The sequence below is a fragment of the Triticum aestivum genome, chromosome 6D (genome assembly GCF_018294505.1).
Source record: "Triticum aestivum cultivar Chinese Spring chromosome 6D, IWGSC CS RefSeq v2.1, whole genome shotgun sequence".
Lineage (NCBI taxonomy): Eukaryota > Viridiplantae > Streptophyta > Magnoliopsida > Poales > Poaceae > Triticum > Triticum aestivum.
Window position 1 is genome coordinate 133,350,951 of NC_057811.1, and position 19,357 is coordinate 133,370,307.

The following is a 19,357-nucleotide window of genomic DNA, read 5'->3' on the forward strand; positions in this document are numbered from 1 at the left end:
AACCGAGTGCCTCCCATTGTTTCCCTGCAACACATATAAGGAAGATCTTGATCAGGTTAACTGAGAGTTGCCATACTATTAGTAGAATATGCATTGAGTACAACCAAATTCGATTTATTTCTCACATGCATAACAATACAAAATTGTACCCACAACAAATGGAAATCAAATTGCAGAATTGAACCAAACAATTAACTGGACAACAGACCAAATAAACCAAAACAGTTAATTGAGCATGACATTGTAGAATAGAACATATACTAGAAGATAAGACAGTTAACGAAACCAAGAATTCTTGAGAACAGTACTATGAAATGTAGCAATTGTTGGACCAAACTATTAACTGAACATTACATTTCAGAATATCGGATTGCATATTAACATTATAGAGGAAAAATCACTAGAAGGCACTGGCGGTGGCCTCGAGAAAACAACGCGAACTGTATTTTAAAGTACACAACCGTGTGGCGGTATCGATGGTGGCCTCGAAGACGAGGTGCTCCTCCAAGATCTAGCGGCCGGCACGCATGGAAGTCATAGCGACCTCGTCCGCGCATGCGGCCACGATTTTCTTCTTTGTTGCCAGATGCTACTGAGCTCCATGTTATATTGTGTGCAAAATGGCTGTGGGCGGCGCTTAATTGGAGGACGGGGCCAGTGATTTCGGCGGAAGGTGTCGCGCCGTCGGTCGGGGCATGTGGGACGGGGAAGGAGGAGGATGGTGTGGGTGGGGTGTGGATTACCTGACCATATCGACGAGGCCGCACAGCAAGAAGAAGGGTCGCCGACGAGGAGGTGGCGCTGCCAGTAAGCAGCAGCGAAGGTTTGAACTTGGAAAGCAAGGAGGAAGAGTCGAAATGTGGCTTTTGGTGGGGGGATAGATATTTCCGCGGTGGTAGAAAATTTTCACTCGGTGCCGCAAGAAACTGGCGCGCAAGTGTGGTTCAAGTGCGGGCGATGGACTGTAGATGACGAAGCTTCCTGCATAAGCCAAACTAGACGGTGCGCCAAGATATTTTATATAGCATCCCACACGATTCTTGCTAGTAAACTGTTTGTGGTATACCTGATTTTTCATTCTGTTTTGAAAGACAAAATGGTGTTGCGGAGGGAAAGGATGGTGCTTGAATTGCTAGAACATTTATCTACAATGAACATGCAACTATATGAGTGTCGTGTTAAAATTTGGAATTATTCCCGGTTCGTTTGGCATTTTTATGCATTAATTGAGTTTCCAGGCATTTAATGTGCATAATTCAAATTTGAACTACAAGCACATGCTCCAGTGCACCAAAGTTTGTTGAAAAATCACATGTGTGTCTTTGGGTGAATTTATAGGTCCCATGCAAGAATGGGAATGAAATCCAAACATCTAGGCGTCGTGGCTCGGCCGGAAACATTGAGAAACTTGGTTTGTAAATTCCTGTAAATCCCAAACTTGCCTGAAAATCAGTAAACTTGGCATGGTGTCATTTCATGGCACCAACATGCAGTGGCAAAAAAATGGCCGAATTGGGACAAGTTTTGGTATAAGCTTCTTGCAAATTGGAACTTCTCTCAAGAAGGCGTGTGGTTTCAAGAGGGAACATGTCACCTTTGTGTGCGAAACGACATACGCTGCCCCCCTCTTTATTTATTTTTTTACAGAGCAAACATAGTCCTATATGAGTGCCGTGTTAAAATTTGGAATTATTCCGGGTTCGTTTGGCCCTTTTTATACATTAATTGAGTTTCTGGGCATTTAATGTGCATAATTAAAATTTGAACTACAAGCACATACTCCAGTGCCCCAAAGTTGGTTGAAAAATCACATGTGTGTCCTTGGGTGAATTTCTAGGTCCCATGCAAGAAATGGGAATGAAATTCAAACATCTGGGCGCCGTGGCTCGGCCAGAAATATTGAGAAACTTCGTTTTTTAATTCTTGTAAATCCAAAACACGCATGAAAATCATGAAACTTGGCATGGTGTCATCACATGGCACCAACATGCTGTGGTAAATTTTTTGGCCGAATTGGGGCAAACTTGGCATGGTGTCATCACATGGATTTTCGAGGATTTTGCCCCGGAGCCCGTACGCCGCCGCCCGCCGCCCCTCGCCGTCGCCCGTCGCCTCCCCGAGCCCCGCCGCCCCTCGCCGCACCCCCCGAGCCCCGCCGGAGCCCGTCCCGAGCCCCGCCGGAGTTGCCCGACGAGGTAGCCGAGCCGCCGACCGAACCGCGCAATTTTTTTAAAAAACCGCTCGGTTTATTTTTTTTGAAACCATAGATTTTTTTTATAGATCGGTTTAATTTTTTTGGTTTAGTTAGTTAGTGAACGTTCACCAATCTGTTCGTTTTAACGAACGTGTTCACCGGTTAGTCGCAGTTAAAGAACGTCCGTTCGTTTAACTGTTCGTCAGTTTTCTTTTTCGTCAGATTATCCGCGATTATTCCAGATCACGATTTCTGATCAGATTTTCGTTCTGGTTTATCTTTTCGCTCGTTTATCGGAATCAGGCGATTCAAGCGCCTAGAGTTTCGTCCCGAAATTCTCATTCCGTTTAACCAACTCAAACAAGTTTTTGCTACTGTAAAATTTGACTTAGATCTAGATTAGTAAATGAAGCTTGTTTCTTTCGCCGTTTGACTTTCGTTGCTTTGTTTGATTTGATTCTTTTTGCAAACCGGAGTTCTTAAGTTGAACTTTCTAGTTAGATCTTTTATTTGAGTTTTACCTGTGCATTTGATGAGTGCTTATTTTATGCTTGTTTGTTTGCGATAGAGTACCCGGAGTGCGCCGCTTGCTACTTCGAATCTCTAGGTTTCACGGATCATCAGCAAGGCAAGTAACACTTTGATCATACCTCTTTTACTACCCAGTTTTATTGCATTAGACAAATCCTCAAACATTGCATGGTTAGGATCTAATTAAATTGTGGGTATTGGGAAGTAGTTGAGGTAGTACCTATTACCTGTTTGTTATCAAACCCTTGGGAGTTACTTCTACATTTGCTTATATTGCTATGCTATGCTAGTAGACGTGGATTGGGTTTGAGTGTATCCATGACAGATGTGAGATTGTTAATATATGGTTAAACTTAAGGTGGCAACTAAAACTCACATCTGGGTGGATTGAGGTACCTGGGTATTCCAGGATTGCCTGTTTTCTTTTGGACCGCCACCCAGGTTCAAAGGGATCATGAGATTATTCATGCTAGAAACTTCCGTGTGCAGCCACAAGCTATTATGAGCTCTAGCATAGTTGATTAAGTTGTGTGAACTCTTATAGTGGTAGACTAGCAGATGTAGGGGATGTAGGTGTACCGGTCTACCCATCGTAAGGTGCTAACGCTTCTGAAAGACTGTGTCTCGGTCATCCGTTTCTCAAACATCATGAAGTGCGAGAATCAAGCGGAGGCGATCGAGTCTTGTGGGGAAAAGTGCACAAACCTCTGCAGAGTGTACAATCTAATCATGATTAGCCGTGTCCCCGGTTATGGACATCTTGAGTATCTAGTACTTGGATTATCATGTGAATCTCATCATGTTACTTTAATTAATTTTGTTGGGTTAATGATGATACTTAATTGGGATTGAGAATGCTGTCAACCATTCTCAATGTTTAACAACCACCATGATAGTTAAATAAAATTTATTCCTTTGCATTAGGGAAAATTGGCTTTTTGCAAAACAGTAACCATAGAGCTTTCTTCCAGCCAAATATGCATGTAGTGATAGCATCATTCTGTTCATTACTCTCTATGTGTTATTTTGCCTGCATATTCCATGTGCTGACCCGTTTCGGGCTGCAACGTTTTATGTTGCAGAATTTTCAGACGACGAGTAAGGTGCCTTAGGTCGTGGTCTTATACTCAGTGATGCCGTTGGAGTTGATGGACTCATTTATCTTCCAAGTCTTCCGCTGTTATCGTATTTAGATGGCCTTAAGCCATATTCATCATACTTATTCTCTTTTGAGATACTCGTTGTAATAAGTGTGTGATTGCTACTCTGTTATAAATCCTCCATTTGTACTGTGCGTGTCAGCATTACTGATCCAGGGATGACACAGGTGCACAGCAGCACAGACTGTTTGAGGTCTGGTCACTACAAAGGTGGTATCAGAGCACACGCTGACTGTAGGACACGACCACTAAGCTTAAACCCTAGAACACTACTCTCTTCTCATTTCTGACTTCTCTCCACTTTCTACTCTTTTAGGAATGGCGGATGCAAGGAATAAGTTCATGCAACCGGATGAAGAGACACCTTTTGGACGACACTTGAAGGAAGTCACTAAGTACCTGAACATCGGAATACCAAGCTTCACCGGGACTTACAAAGCCACACTACCAGAAGAGGAGCGCTGGAAGATTCAAGTTCAAGTTCCAGGAAGGACGTTTACGCCAGTCACTGAGCCTATAGAGTTTTCCTTTGATGCACCCACCTGTAGTTTAGGGAAGAGCATGGCAGCCCACATCTCTATGGGACGCATTGGAGAAGTCTACCACAGGGAGCTTAAGGATACTATTTATCAGATTTGTGGACGCCGAGATGAGCAATGGGAGATGATCAGCACCAAGAAGGATGGATCAATTGCAGCTTTCATCCAGGAGCAAAGCCAACACATTCGTCGCCAGGAAAACCATATGTGCACAGACATGATAGAACTGAAGAAGGCATTGACCAAGATCACGGAGTTGGAGGAAGAACTCAAGTCTACGCGCGATGGATATGAGGAGGAGATCGCCACGTTGTTGGAAAAGAATGACGACCGGATAAAGAAGATCGGAGTATTCATGGGAGACCCAGCACCAGGAGGAGAAGATGACGATTCTACTTGCCCGGATAACTAGATCATCATCGACGACACCGACTCAGACCCCAGTGAAGATGACTTTGTTGATGAAGCTGGAGCAGATATCATGGAGTCTTCGACCGAACAAAATTTCTAGTAGACCACCATATCAGTAGTAGTATTCCCCCATGTAAATAGTATAGTCCGAGCACTTTTGTAACGATAGTTAGAACGATTGTATGCCTTGTTTGATTGAGTGATATTGTTTGTGTTTGTCTCATATGCATATGGGTAGTGTTTTCCCTCTAGAACACATTCTATTCTAAATTCTCATCTTTTCTAAACCTATCAGATGCCTCTGAGACGCGACACCGGATTTGTTTTCCCACCGGAGATCACTCAGTTGATTCAGCAGCAGAATGCCCTGATGCAAGTGTTAGTACAGAACTAAGGCAACAACAACAACAACAACAACAACCCACCACCACCACCCGTTGATCACTTAGCCCGTTTCTTGAGGCTAAATCCGCCGGTGTTTTCCAGCAGCACCGAGCCGATTGTTGCAGATGATTGGCTCCGCAAGGTTGGAAGGGAGTTGACCACTGCAGGATGCACAGATGCGGAGAGAGTGCGATTTGCCGCACATCAGCTTGATGGACCCGCAACATCATGGTGGGAGAATTACACAGCCACACACCCTATTGACACTGTCACATGGGACCAGTTTCAGCAAGCTTTCCGTACTGCCCATGTTTCAGCAGGAGCCATGGCTATGAAGAAGCGTGAGTTCCGCAACCTACGCCAAGGAGGACGCACCGTAGGCCAGTATGTGGAGGACTTTAGTAAGTTAGCACGTTATGCTCCAGATGACGTTGCTACAGATGCAGCCAAGCAGGAGAAGTTTCTCGAAGGACTGAATGATGAGCTGAGTATGCAGTTGATGGTAGCAACCTTCAACAACTACCGGGAATTGGTAGATAGAGCTCTCATGACTGAAGGGAAGCAGCAGCAGATTGAAAACCATAAGAGGAAGTACGGACAAGGGAAGTACAATTCTGGAGCTCAGCAGAAGCCACGTTTTACCCCAAAATCGGGAGGACAGTTTCAGCATACCCATGGAGGAGGTAGTTCGCACAACCATAATGGCCCCAAGAATGGTAATGGGAATGGAGGAAGCAACGGCCAGAACCGTACCAACCCTTCAACCCCAGCTAAGAGAGATCTGAGCCAAGTCACTTGCTTTAAGTGCCAGAACACTGGACATTATGCCAATGAATGTCCTGAAGCCCAGAATGGAAATGTCAATGGAAGCTCTGGAAAGAAGCCGAACGCTTTTAACAAAGGACAAGTGAACCACGTTTACATGGAGGAGGTTGAAGCACATCCTGATGCACTAATAGGTAAGTTTTTGGTTAAGACATTTACTGCACTCGTTCTTTTTGATACTGGTGCATCGCATTCATACATATCAAGGGGATTTATGGATAAGTATAAACTGCCCACCAAGGTTCTTAAAACACCTATGTTAGTAAGTTCACCAGGAGCAGAGTATATGGCAAGCCAAGGATGTTTTCATATGCCATTGGCCATAGGTAGGCATGTTTTCCCCTCAGACTTGATAATCTTGGAGTCGCAAGGTTTGGATGTAATTTTGGGTATGGAGTGGCTATCGATGTACGGAGGAAACATCGATTGCGCCAGTAAGATAATTTTGCTTACCACCCCAGAAGGGAGAAGGATTAAGTATGTATCCCGGCATGTGCCGAAGAGGACTCAAGTAAATTCCTTATCAGGAGTTGTACAGGAGGAAGTACCAGTGGTGAAGGATTACCCCGATGTATTTCCAGAAGAGTTGCCAGGCATGCCACCGGATAGAGACATTGAGTTTTTGATCGAACTTTTGCCAGGCACAGGACCAATATCTAAAAGACCGTACAGGATGCCCGCAAAGGATTTGGAAGAGATTAAGAAGCAGATTAAGGAGTTACTGGATAAAGGCTATATTCGCCCAAGTTCGTCACCTTGGGGATCACCCGTACTTCTAGTGGAGAAGAAAGATGGATCGTTGAGGATGGTTGTTGATTATCGAGGATTGAACGAAGCGACCATCAAGAACAAGTACCCACTGCCGATGATCAATGATTTGTTTGACTGCTTACAAGGAGCTAAGGTATTTTCCAAGATCGATCTACGATCAGGATACCATTAGTTGAAGATTCGAGAGCAGGATATACCTAAGACAGCTTTTACCACCAGGTATGGGCTGTATGAGTATACCGTTATGTCATTTGGTCTGACTAACGCACCTGCCTATTTCATGAACCTGATGAACAAAGTGTTTATGGAGTTTTTGGATAAGTTCGTCGTGGTGTTCATTGATGATATTTTGGTCTACTCAAAGAACGAAGAGGAGCATAAGGAACATTTGCGTTTGGTACTTGAGAAGCTCAGAGAACATCAGTTATACGCCAAGTTCAGCAAATGTGAGTTTTGGCTGAAGGAAGTTGGATTCCTCGGACATGTTATATTCGGAGAAGGAATAGCAGTAGACCCCACCAAAGTTGACACAGTAACAAGCTGGGAATCACCCACGTCAGTTGGAGAGATCCGGAGTTTTCTTGGACTTGCAGGATACTACCGGAGGTTCATTGAGAATTTCTCGAAGATTGCTAAGCCCATGACAGAGCTGTTAAAGAAGGACACCAAGTTCAATTGGACTGAGGATTGTGAAGCTAGTTTTCAGGAGTTGAAGAAACGTTTGGTTACATCACCAGTGTTGATCCTGCTAGACCAACGCAAGGATTATGAAGTTTATTGCGACGCTTCTCGTCAAGGACTTGGAGCAGTGCTTATGCAGGAAGGAAGAGTTGTTTCATATGCTTCACGGCAACTTAAACCCCATGAGAAGAATTATGCCACGCATGATCTGGAGTTAGCAGCCGTAGTGCATGCGTTGAAGACATGGAGACATTTTCTCATCGGAAATCACTGTGAGGTGTACACGGATCACAAGAGTTTGAAGTACATTTTCACGCAAAAGGAGTTGAATCTCAGGCAGAGGAGATGGTTGGAACTCATAAAGGATTATGATATGAGATTGCATTATCACCCCGAAAAGGCTAACGTAGTAGTAGACGCGTTGAGCCGCAAGAGCCATGTCAACACACTCATGACCGGAGAGTTACCGAAAGTATTAGCCGAGGATCTTCGCGAGCTATGTTTGGAGATAGTACCGAGAGGTTACGTAGCAACGTTGGAGATTCAGTCTACCTTGATGGAAAAGATCAGGGAAGCTCAGAAGACAGACAAGGAGATTGACGAGATAAAGGAAAGGATGAGCAAAGGAAAAGCCAAGGGATTTCGTGAGGACGAGCACGATACCTTATGGTTTTAGGACCGCGTTTATGTGCCTAATGATCCGGAGATCAGGAAGTTGATCTTGCAAGAGGCCCATGATTCGCCGTATTCGATTCACCCAGGAAATACCAAGATGTATTTGGATTTGAAGGATACTTTCTGGTGGACCGGAATGAAGAAAGATATTGCAGAGTATGTAGCAGTTTGTGATGTATGTCAGAGAGTAAAGGCGGAGCATCAGAAGCCAGCCGGATTGCTACAGCCATTGCCGATACCCGAATGGAAGTGGGATAAACTAGGCATGGATTTTATCACGGGATTGCCCAGGACTTGTTCAGGCTATGACTCAATATGGGTTGTAGTCGATCGTTTGACGAAAGTAGCTCATTTCATCCCAGTGAAGACCACTTACACCAGTGCTAAGTTGGCAAAGATATACATGACCAGAGTCGTATGTCTGCATGGAGTTCCGAGGACCATTGTATCAGATAGAGGAACCCAGTTTACTTCAAAGTTTTGGAATCAGTTACATGAAACTTTGGGAACCATGCTAGAATTCAGTACAGCTTTTCACCCACAGACAGATGGACAGATCGAGAGAGTCAATCAGATTTTGGAGGACATGTTGAGAGCTTGTGCACTAGATTATGGATCTAGTTCGGACGACAACCTGCCGTATGCAGAGTTTTCTTACAATAGTTATCAAACCAGTTTGAAGATGGCCCCTTTCGAAGCTTTATACGGAAGGAGGTGTAGAACACCATTGTTATGGGACGAAGTTGGAGACCGCCAGTTGTTTGGACCAGATTTGATTAAGGAATCAGAACAGAAGGTGAAGTTGATTCACGATAGGCTCAAGGTAGCCCAGTCCAGGCAGAAGAGTTATGCGGATTCTAAACGCAAGGAGACAGTTCACGAAGTCGGAGACAGATTTTATCTTCGTGTATCACCACTTTGAGGAGTGAAGCGCTTTGGAGTTAAAGGAAAGTTAGCGCCACGTTTTGTCGGACCATACAAAGTTTTGGAGCGTATGGGAGAAGTTGCTTACAAGCTGGAATTGCCCGAAGGATTGTCAGGAGTTCATGATGTATTTCACGTTTCCCAGTTGAATAAGTGCCACGCAGAGATGGCTGAGATACCACTGAGAGATACGGTGCCACTGGAAGCGATTCAGCTGGATAGTGACTTGACCTATGAGGAGAAACCAGTCAAGATTCTCGAGTATGCCAGCCGAGTCACCCGCAGCAAGGTTATCAAGTTCTGCAAAGTTCAGTGGAGTCACCACACTGAAGATGAAGCCACCTGGAAGCGAGAGGAAGATCTACGGAAGAACCACTCTCACCTATTTTCTAGCCAACCCGAATCTCGAGGGCGAGATTCATCTTAAGGGGGTAGGTTTGTAACATCCCAAATTTTCAATTTGGAATGTTATACATTAGATCATCATTGCATAGCATATTTTATTGCATTTTGGCAAAATCCTCGAAAATCCTAAGCAACTCAAGGACCCTCGGAGAGAGTTGGGGATTTTACCCGGTTTTCATATTTGATTTTTTTATCAAATATTAAAACAAGGATTTTTGGTTTTAATTATTTTTCTCTCCGAAAAATATTTCATATTAAAATAAATGAGAGGAGAAAATATGACTTCTCCAAAATAATTGAAATATTGGAGGAAAAATATTAAAATCAAATATTTGATTTTATTCGGATTTTATTTGCAATTTTAATTGCATTAGAAAAATTGCACGTTTTCAAAACTGCATTTTTGGGCCAAGAAAATGTTCATCTCGTTCTAATTATTTTAATTAGACGGTGAAAATTTGTTTTGACATTTTTGGATTTTTATTTATTTTTCTATGATTTTTATTAGGTTCGGCGAAATTATTAAAAAAAGAAAAAACGCCCGAGCGCGCTGACTGGGCCGAAGCCCAGCCGACGGCCCAGCTGCCCCGCACCCCGTCTCCCTCCCGGAGACCTAGCCGCCGCCGACCGAGTCCCGGTCAGGGACGACGACGCCGCCGCCTTGCCCCCTCCCCCACGGCACCCCCTCCTTATATACCCCGACCCCGCCGCCTCACCCCACCCCGTTCCCGAAGCCGCCGGAGCCGCCCGACCCGCCGCCGAAGGAGCCGCCGCCCCGGAGCCCGTACGCCGCCGCCTGCCGCCCCTCGCCGTCGCTAGTCGCCTCCCCGAGCCCCGCCGCCCCTCGCCGCACCCCCCGAGCCCCGCCGGAGCCCGTCCCGAGAACCGCCGGAGTTGCCCGACGAGGTAACCGAGTCGCCGACCGAACCGCCCGGTTTTTTTTAAAACCGCTCGGTTTATTTTTTTCGAAACCCTAGATTTATTTTCGGTTTAGTTAGTTAGTGAACGTTCACCGATCTGTTCGTTTTAACGAACGTGTTCACCGGTTAGCTGCAGTTAACGAACGTCCGTTCGTTTAACTGTTCGTCAGTTTTCTTTTTCGTCGGATTTTCCGCGATTATTCCAGATCGCGATTTCTGATCAGATTTTCGTTCTGGTTTATCTTTTCGCTCGTTTATCGGAATCAGGCGATTCAAGCGCCTAGAGTTTCGTCTCGAAATTCTCATTCCGTTTAACCAACTCAAACAAGTTTTTGCTACTGTAAAATTTGACTTAGATCCAGATTAGTAAATGAAGCTTGTTTCTTTCGCCGTTTGACTTTCGTTGCTTCATTTGATTTGATTCTTTTTGCAAACCGGAGTTCTTAAGTTGAACTTTCTGGTTAGATCTTTTATTTGAGTTTTACCTGTGCATTTGATGAGTGCTTATTGTATGCTTGTTTGTTTGCGATAGAGTACCCGGAGTGCACCGCTTGCTACTTCGAATCTCTAGGTTTCACGGATCATCAGCAAGGCAAATAACACTTTGATCATACCTCTTTTACTACCCAGTTTTATTGCATTAGACAAATCCTCAAACATTGCATGGTTAGGATCTAATTAAATTGTGGGTATTGGGAAGTAGTTGAGGTAGTACCTATTACCTTTTTGTTATCAAACCCTTGGGAGTTACTTCTACGTTTGCTTATATTGCTATGCTATGCTAGTAGACGTGGATTGGGTTTGAGTGTATCCATGATAGATGTGAGATTGTTAATATGTGGTTAAACTTAAGGTGGCAACTAAAACTCACATCTGGGTGGATTGAGGTACCTGGGTATTCCAGGATTGCCTGTTTTCTTTTGGACCGCCACCCAGGTTCAAAGGGATCATGAGATTATTCATGCTAGAAACTTCCTTGTGCAGCCACAAGCTATTATGAGCTCTAGCATAGTTGATTAAGTTGTGTGAACTCTTATAGTGGTAGACTAGCAGATGTAGGGGATGTAGGTGTACCGGTCTACCCATCGTAAGGTGCTAACGCTTCTGAAAGACTGTGTCTCGGTCATCCGTTTCTCAAACATCATGAAGTGCGAGAATCAAGCGGAGGCGATCGAGTCTTGTGGGGAAAAGTGCACAAACCTCTGCAGAGTGTACAATCTAATCATGATTAGCCGTGTCCCCGGTTATGGACATCTTGAGTATCTAGTACTTGGATTATCATGTGAATCTCATCATGTTACTTTAATTAATTTTGTTGGGTTAATGATGATACTTAATTGGGATTGAGAATGCTGTCAACCATTCTCAATGTTTAACAACCACCATGATAGTTAAATAAAATTTATTCCTTTGCAGTAGGGAAAAAATGGCTTTTTGCAAAACAGTAACCATAGAGCTTTCTAACAGCCAAATATGCATGTAGTGATAGCATCATTCTGTTCATTACTCTCTATGTGTTATTTTGCTAGCATATTCCATGTGCTGACCCATTTCGGGCTGCAACGTTTTATGTTGCAGACTTTTCAGACGACGAGTAAGGTGCCTTAGGTCGTGGTCTTATACTCAGTGATGCCGTTGGAGTTGATGGACTCACTTATCTTCCGAGTCTTCCGCTGTTATCGTATTTAGATGGCCTTAAGCCATATTAATCATACTTATTCTCTTTTGAGATACTCGTTGTAATAAGTGTGTGATTGCTACTCTGTTATAAATCCTCCATTTGTACTGTGCATGTCAGCATTACTGATCCAGGGATGACACTGGTGCACAGCAGCACAGACTGTTTGAGGTCTGGTCGCTACAACTTCTCTCAAGAAGGTCCGTGGTTCTGAGAGGGAACCTGTCACCTCCGTATGTGGAACGACATACACTGCCTTCTCCTGCCTTGATTTTTTTACATAGGCAACTTAGACCAATAGGAGTTTCGCGCTAAATTTTGGAATTATTCCGGGTTCGTTTTGCCTTTTTTATACATTAATTGAGTTTCCAGGCATCTAATGCACATAACTACAAGCACATGCTCCAGTGCGCCAAAGTTAGTTGAAAAATCATTTATGTGTACTTGGGCGAATTTCTAGGTCTCATGCAAGAAATGGGAATGGAATTCAAACATCTGGGCGTCCTTGCTTGACCGGAAACATCGAGAAACTTGGTTTTAAAATTCCTGTAAATCCAAAACTCGCCTGAAAATCATGAAACTTGGCATGGTGTCATGACATGGCACCAACATGCTGTGGTATCTTTTTTGTCCGATTTGCGAAGGCGCACACATTAACAATCAGCAAAGTCATTTTGGAACAAGTGCTGTCATGTTACAATTGAAAACACTAGTATTATTGAAACTGTGGGCGTTCTACTTCTCATTTTCGTGCCGCCACGTGTCCCCTTTTTTATAGGCAAGGAGGTGCCGTGCGGGGTAGCTATTTGAGTATGGGAGGCGTGCGATCAGACCCCTGTGTGTGGTTATCGGGAGGAGAGCCTTTTACCTCCATCCGCCACCCACCTCTCTCCCAACGTCACCATTAATGGCGGCCGAGCCCCTGTTTAATGGCGTGGCTATTGTCGGTGTCAAAAGCAGCGGATCTTGGGTAGGGGGTCCCGAACTATGCGTCTAAGGTCGATGGTAACAGGAGACGGGGGACACAATGTTTACCCAGGTTCGGGCCCTCTCTATCACTGCAATAAAAAGACACATCCGTGACATTTTGGGCCGAACGAAATTTTTTCTCTCATACGTACGACACTTCTATGACGATAATTGTGACAAAACCCGGTATCATCATAGATGTGGTGGGGTCCTACTTCTATGACAAAAAATCATGACAGAAAATGGGCTTTTTGTCCTAGGCAGGCCAGAGACGCAGCTGCATGACATTCTTTGGGCCGTCCATGATGGGAAAAACCGTGGTAGAAGCGAGGGCGAGGAAAATATCGGGGTGTTTCCGGTTACGGTGGGTGGTCGGGGCCGAGCGATGCGCGTTTCTCTCGTACACGCACATGCATGGGTGCGAGGCGTTGGGCTCTAACTGAACCCAAGCGAGGCGTTGGGCTCTAACTGAACCCAAGCGATTGCACTACAGGCTACGCATTACTGAACCCGAGCGATCGATCGATGGCTGTTAACTGAACCCGATCGAGCGATTCCTTCGCTACTGCTGCTAACTGAAGCCGATCGATGCTGCCTCTGGATGAACAGTGAGCGTTGCTGGGGGGGGGGGTTTGGATGAACAGTTCCCAGTGGGGGTGGATGAACAGGACCCCGTGGTGTTGCCTCTGGATGAACAGGACCCCGATCGATCGAGCCGGTTGGGGCTGGATGAACAGGACCCCGTGGAGGGCTGGATGAAAAGGACCCCGTGGAGGGCTGGATGAACATGACCATGATACGTCTCCGTCGTATCTACTTTTCCAAACACTTTTGCCCTTGTTTTGGACTCTAACTTGCATGATTTGAATGGAACTAACCCGGACTGACGCTGTTTTCAGCAGACTTTCCATGGTGCTATTTATGTGCAGAAACAAAAGTTCTTGGAACAGAAACTCCACGGAACGTCTATTTGGAAATAATAAAAAATCCTTGCAAAAGATGAAGACCAGGGGGCCCACACCCTGTCCACGAGGGTGGGGGGCGCGCCCTCCCCCCTAGGGCGCGCCCCCTACCTCGTGGGCCCCCTGGAGCCCCTCCGACCTCAACTCCAACTCTATATATTTGCTTTCGGGGAGAAAAAAATGAGAGAGAAGAATTCATCGCGTTTTACGATATGGAGCCGCCGCCAAGCCCTAAAACCTCTCGGGAGGGCTGATCTGGAGTCCGCTCGGGGCTCCGGAGAGGGGGATTCGTCGCCATCATCATCATCAACCATCCTCCATCACCAATTTCATGATGCTCACCGCCGTGCGTGAGTAATTCCATCGTAGGCTAGCTGGACGGTGATGGGTTGGATGAGATCTATCATGTAGTCGAGTTAGTTTTGTTAGGGTTTGATCCCTAGTATCCACTATGTTCTGAGATTGATGTTGCTATGACTTTGCTATGCTTAATGTTTGTCACTAGGGCCCGAGTGCCATGATTTCAGATCTGAACCTATTATGTTTTCATGAATATATGTGAGTTCTTGATCCTATCTTGCAAGTCTATACTCACCTACTATGTGTTATGATCCGGCAACCCCGAAGTGACAATAATCGGGACCACTCCCGGTGATGACCATAGTTTGAGGAGTTCATCTATTCACTGTGTGCTAATGCTTTGTTCCGGTACTCTATTAAAAGGAGGCCTTAATATCCCTTAGTTTCCATTAGGACCCTGCTGCCACGGGAGGGTAGGACAAAATATGTCATGCAAGTTCTTTTCCATAAGCACGTATGACTATATTCGGAATACATACCTACATTACATTGATGAATTGGAGCTAGTTCTGTGTCACCCTATGTTATGACTGTTACATGATGAACCGCATCCGGCATAATTCTCCATCACCGGTCCAATGCCTACGAGCTTTTCATATATTGTTCTTCGCTTATTTACTTTCCCATTGCTACTGTTACAATCACTACAAAACACCAAAATATTACTTTTGCTATCGCTACTTTTGTTACCGTTACCACTACTATCATATTACTTTGCTACTAAATACTTTGCTGCAGATATTAAGTTATCCAGGTGTGGTTGAATTGACAACTCAACTGCTAATACTTGAGAATATTCTTTGGCTCCCCTTGTGTCGAATCAATAAATTTGGGTTGAATACTCTACCCTCGAAAACTGTTGTGATCCCCTATACTTGTGGGTTATCAAGACTATTTTCTGGCGCCGTTGCCGGGGAGCATAGCTCTATTCTTTGAGTCACTTGGAATTTATATCCGCTGGTCACTATGAAGAACTTGAAAGATGCCAAGACAACAATTTGTCCCTCAACTACGAGGAGAGGTAAGGAACTGCCATCTAGCTCTGCACTTGATTCACCTTCTGTTTTGAGTAAGCTTGCAACACCTAAAGCTGCTTCTGCTATTCGTTCCGATATGTCGCATGTTATTGATGATGCCACTTCTGCTATGCATGATACTTATGATGAAACTACTTCTATGCTTGATACTACTGTGCCCCTTAGTGAATTTCTTGATGAACAAATTGCTAGGGCTAGAGAGAAAGAAATTATTGAACTGATTATATTGATGAAAGTGATGATGAAGACTTGCCTGTTATTCCTGAGGGTTATGTTTTTGATAAAGAAGCTTCTTTAGCTATTTTAGCTTGCAAAGATAGATATGAGCTCAAGAGGTTATTAGCTAAATGGAATCAGCAATCTCTTAATGATAGAATGAGACCTGACCCTACTTTTGCTACTTCACCTATCTGTGTTACCGATAAGGATTATGAATTCTCTGTTGATCCTGATATAATTACTTTGATTGAATCTGATCCTTTTCATGGCTATGAATTTGAAACTGTTGTGGCACATCTTACTAAATTAAATGATATAGCCACCCTGTTCACTAATGATGAGAGATCTCGCTACTTTTATATCCTTCAAATATTTCCGTTCTCATTAAAGGGTGATGCTAAGATATGGTTTAATTCTCTTGATCCTGGTTGTGTGCGTAGTCCCCAGGATATGATTTATTACTTCTCTGCTAAATATTTCCCCGCTCATAAGAAACAAGCTGCTTTGAGGGAAATATACAACTTTGTGCAAATTGAAGAAGAGAGTCTCCCACAAGCTTGGGGGAGGCTTCTCAAGTTACTTAATGCTTTGCCTGATCATCCTCTCAAGAAAAATGAAATACTTGATATCTTTTATAATGGACTAACCGATGCCTCCAGAGATTACCTGGATAGTTGTGCTGGTTCTGTTTTCAGGGAAAGAACACCGGATGAAGCTGAAATTTTATTGAATAATCTGTTGACAAATGAAAATAATTGGACACTTCCTGAGCCAGCTCCTGAGCCAATTCCTGAGCCTATTCCAAAACCAACTCCGAAGAAGAGAGGTGTTCTGTTTCTCAGGCCTGAAGATATGCAAGAGGCAAAGAAATCCATGAAAGAAAAAGGTATTAAAGCTGAAGATGTTAAGAATTTACCTCCTATTGAAGAAATACATGGTCTTAATCTACCGCCTGTTGAAGAAACATATGATCTTAATCCATTACCTACTGAAGAACCTCATGGTCTTGATAACCCGACACAGGTAGTAAAGGTAAATTCTCTCTATAGATTTGATGAAGGTGATATTCCTCACTATAAGTCTACTAGACAGTGCTTAGAAGAGTTTGATAATTTTATTGTCAAACAAGAAAACTTCAATGCTTATTTTGGTAGACAATTGAAATACAATTCCGATACGCTTGAACACTTGAGTAATTACATGGCCAATGTTAGAGGTGAACTTAAACTCATTACTAAACATGCTTCTATGGTTACCACTCAAGTAGAACAAGTACTTAAGGCTCAAAATGATTTGCTCAATGAAATGAATAGTAAGAGAAATGACTATGCTGTTAGAGTGGCTACTAGAACTGGTAGAATGACTCAGGAACCTTCGTATCCTGAAGGCCACCCTAAGAGAATTGAGCAAGATTCTCAGAGAAATAATATTGATGCACCTAGTCCTTCTAAAAAGAAGAAAAAGAAAAATGATAGGACTTTGCATACTTCTAGTGAACCTGTTGCTGAAACACCTGAGAATCCAAATGATATCTCTATTTCTGATGCTGAAACACAATCTGGTAATGAACATGAACCTAATGAAAATGTTAATGATGATGTTCATGATGATGCTCAACCTAGTAATGATAATGATGTAGAAATTGAACCTACTATTGATCTTGATAATCCACAATCAAAGAATCAACGTTATGATAAGAGAGACTTTGTTGCTAGGAAACATGGTAAAGAAAGGGAGCCATGGGTTCAGAAGCCCATGCCTTTTCCTCCCAAACCATCCAAGAAAAAGGATGATGAGGATTTTGAGCGCTTTGCTGAAATGATTAGACCTATCTTTTTGCGTATGCAATTAACAGATATGCTCAAAATGAATCCTTATGCTAAGTATATGAAAGAAATTGTTACTAATAAAAGAAAGATACCGGAAGCTGAAATTTCCACAATGCTTGCTAATTATACTTTTAAGGGTGGAATACCAAAGAAACTTGGAGATCCAGGAGTGCCCACTATACCATGCTCCATTAAAAGAAACTATGTTAAAACTGCTTTATGTGATCTTGGAGCCGGTGTTAGTGTTATGCCTCTCTCTTTATATCGTAGACTTGACTTGAATAAGTTGACACCTACTGAAATATCTTTGCAAATGGCTGATAAATCAACTGCTATACCTGTCGGTATTTGTGAGGATGTGCCTGTTGTGGTTGCAAACGTTACTATTTTAACGGACTTTGTTATTCTTGATATTCCCGAGGACGATAGTATGTCTGTTATTCTTGGAAGACCCTTTTTGAATACTGCAGGGGCTGTTATTGATTGCAACAAAGGCAATGTCACTTTTCATGTTAATGGTAATGAGCATACGGTACACTTTCCGAGGAAACAACCTCAAGTCCACAGTATCAATTGTATTGGAAAAATTCCATCCATTATTTTTGGAGGTTTTGAATTTCCTCTTCCTATTGTCAAGAAAAATATGATATTCTTATTATTGGGGATGTGCATATCCCCGTTGAGGTAACATAGTGTTATTCAAAATTTCTCCGGTTCCATGTTATTCGGAATGAGTTTATTAACAAGACCTGATCAACCTTGTTAGTGGATTCCTTTTGATGAGCATGAGATCGATGAAACTAGAAGGCACAACCTTCTGTACCCTCCTTCTACTTTGTGTTATTTAGTTGAACTAAAGTAAAAATAGTATTTTTCTGTCTGTTTTCTGATTTATCTATGCAATATAAAAATACCCCAAAAATAAAAGTTCTCCAAATGCCCTGAAAATGGAATATGATTTTTTCTGGAATATTTGAGAATATCTGGCACTGAGAACACAACAGGAGGGGCAAGCACCTGGCCACGAGGGTGGAGGGCGCGCCCTATCCCCAAGGGCACGCCCCTTCCTCGTGGGCCCACGGTGGCCCTCCTCCACTTATTCCTGCACCCACACATTCCTTCTTCCTCCCACAACCACCAATATCCAGCTCAAACACGAGTTCTAGCTCACTTTGCTGTGATTTTCGATCTCCTTGCTCAAAGCACCTCTCACAAAACTGCTTGGGGAGATTGTTCCTTGGTATGTGACTCCTCCATTGGTCCAATTAGTTTTCGTTCTAGTGCTTTATTCATTGCAAATTTGTGCTGCCTAGGTGACCATGTTCTTGAGCTTGCATGTCAAATTTATGTGGTTCCAATTAGTTCTAATGCATGATATAGTCTCTAGGCACTTGTAGGAGTAGTTGCTATCAATTTTATTAAGGTTGGTTCACTTTTGTTTGAAGTTACTAAAAATTTTAGATTATTGCAGAAAATAATGAAGAGATTTTTGAGGGGCTCATCGAGCCGAAGCTCGAAGGAAAAGCAAAATGAAGAAGCACAGAGGCCCAAATATAATTTGCCTCGCACCGCGGAGGTCCGGCCGTGTGAATGGCCTTCCGATGATTTCTTGAGAAAAGCCAGGATTTCTGAAGATTTCTATTCATTGGCTGAGAATGCAGGCCTCACCGACTTCCTCCGCGACCAACGTCATTAGTATCTCTTACTCACCAATACTTTTGTGCAAGACTTCTACTATTTTCCTAAGGAAACACCTCCTTCAGTAGAGTTTCATTTATATGATGTTGTTAAGAAGATGCCACTAGATGAATTTTGCAAGGTTTGCAAAATACCCTTCGAGGGTACCTTAGATGAACCACATCGCAAAGATGTGGACGGGTTTA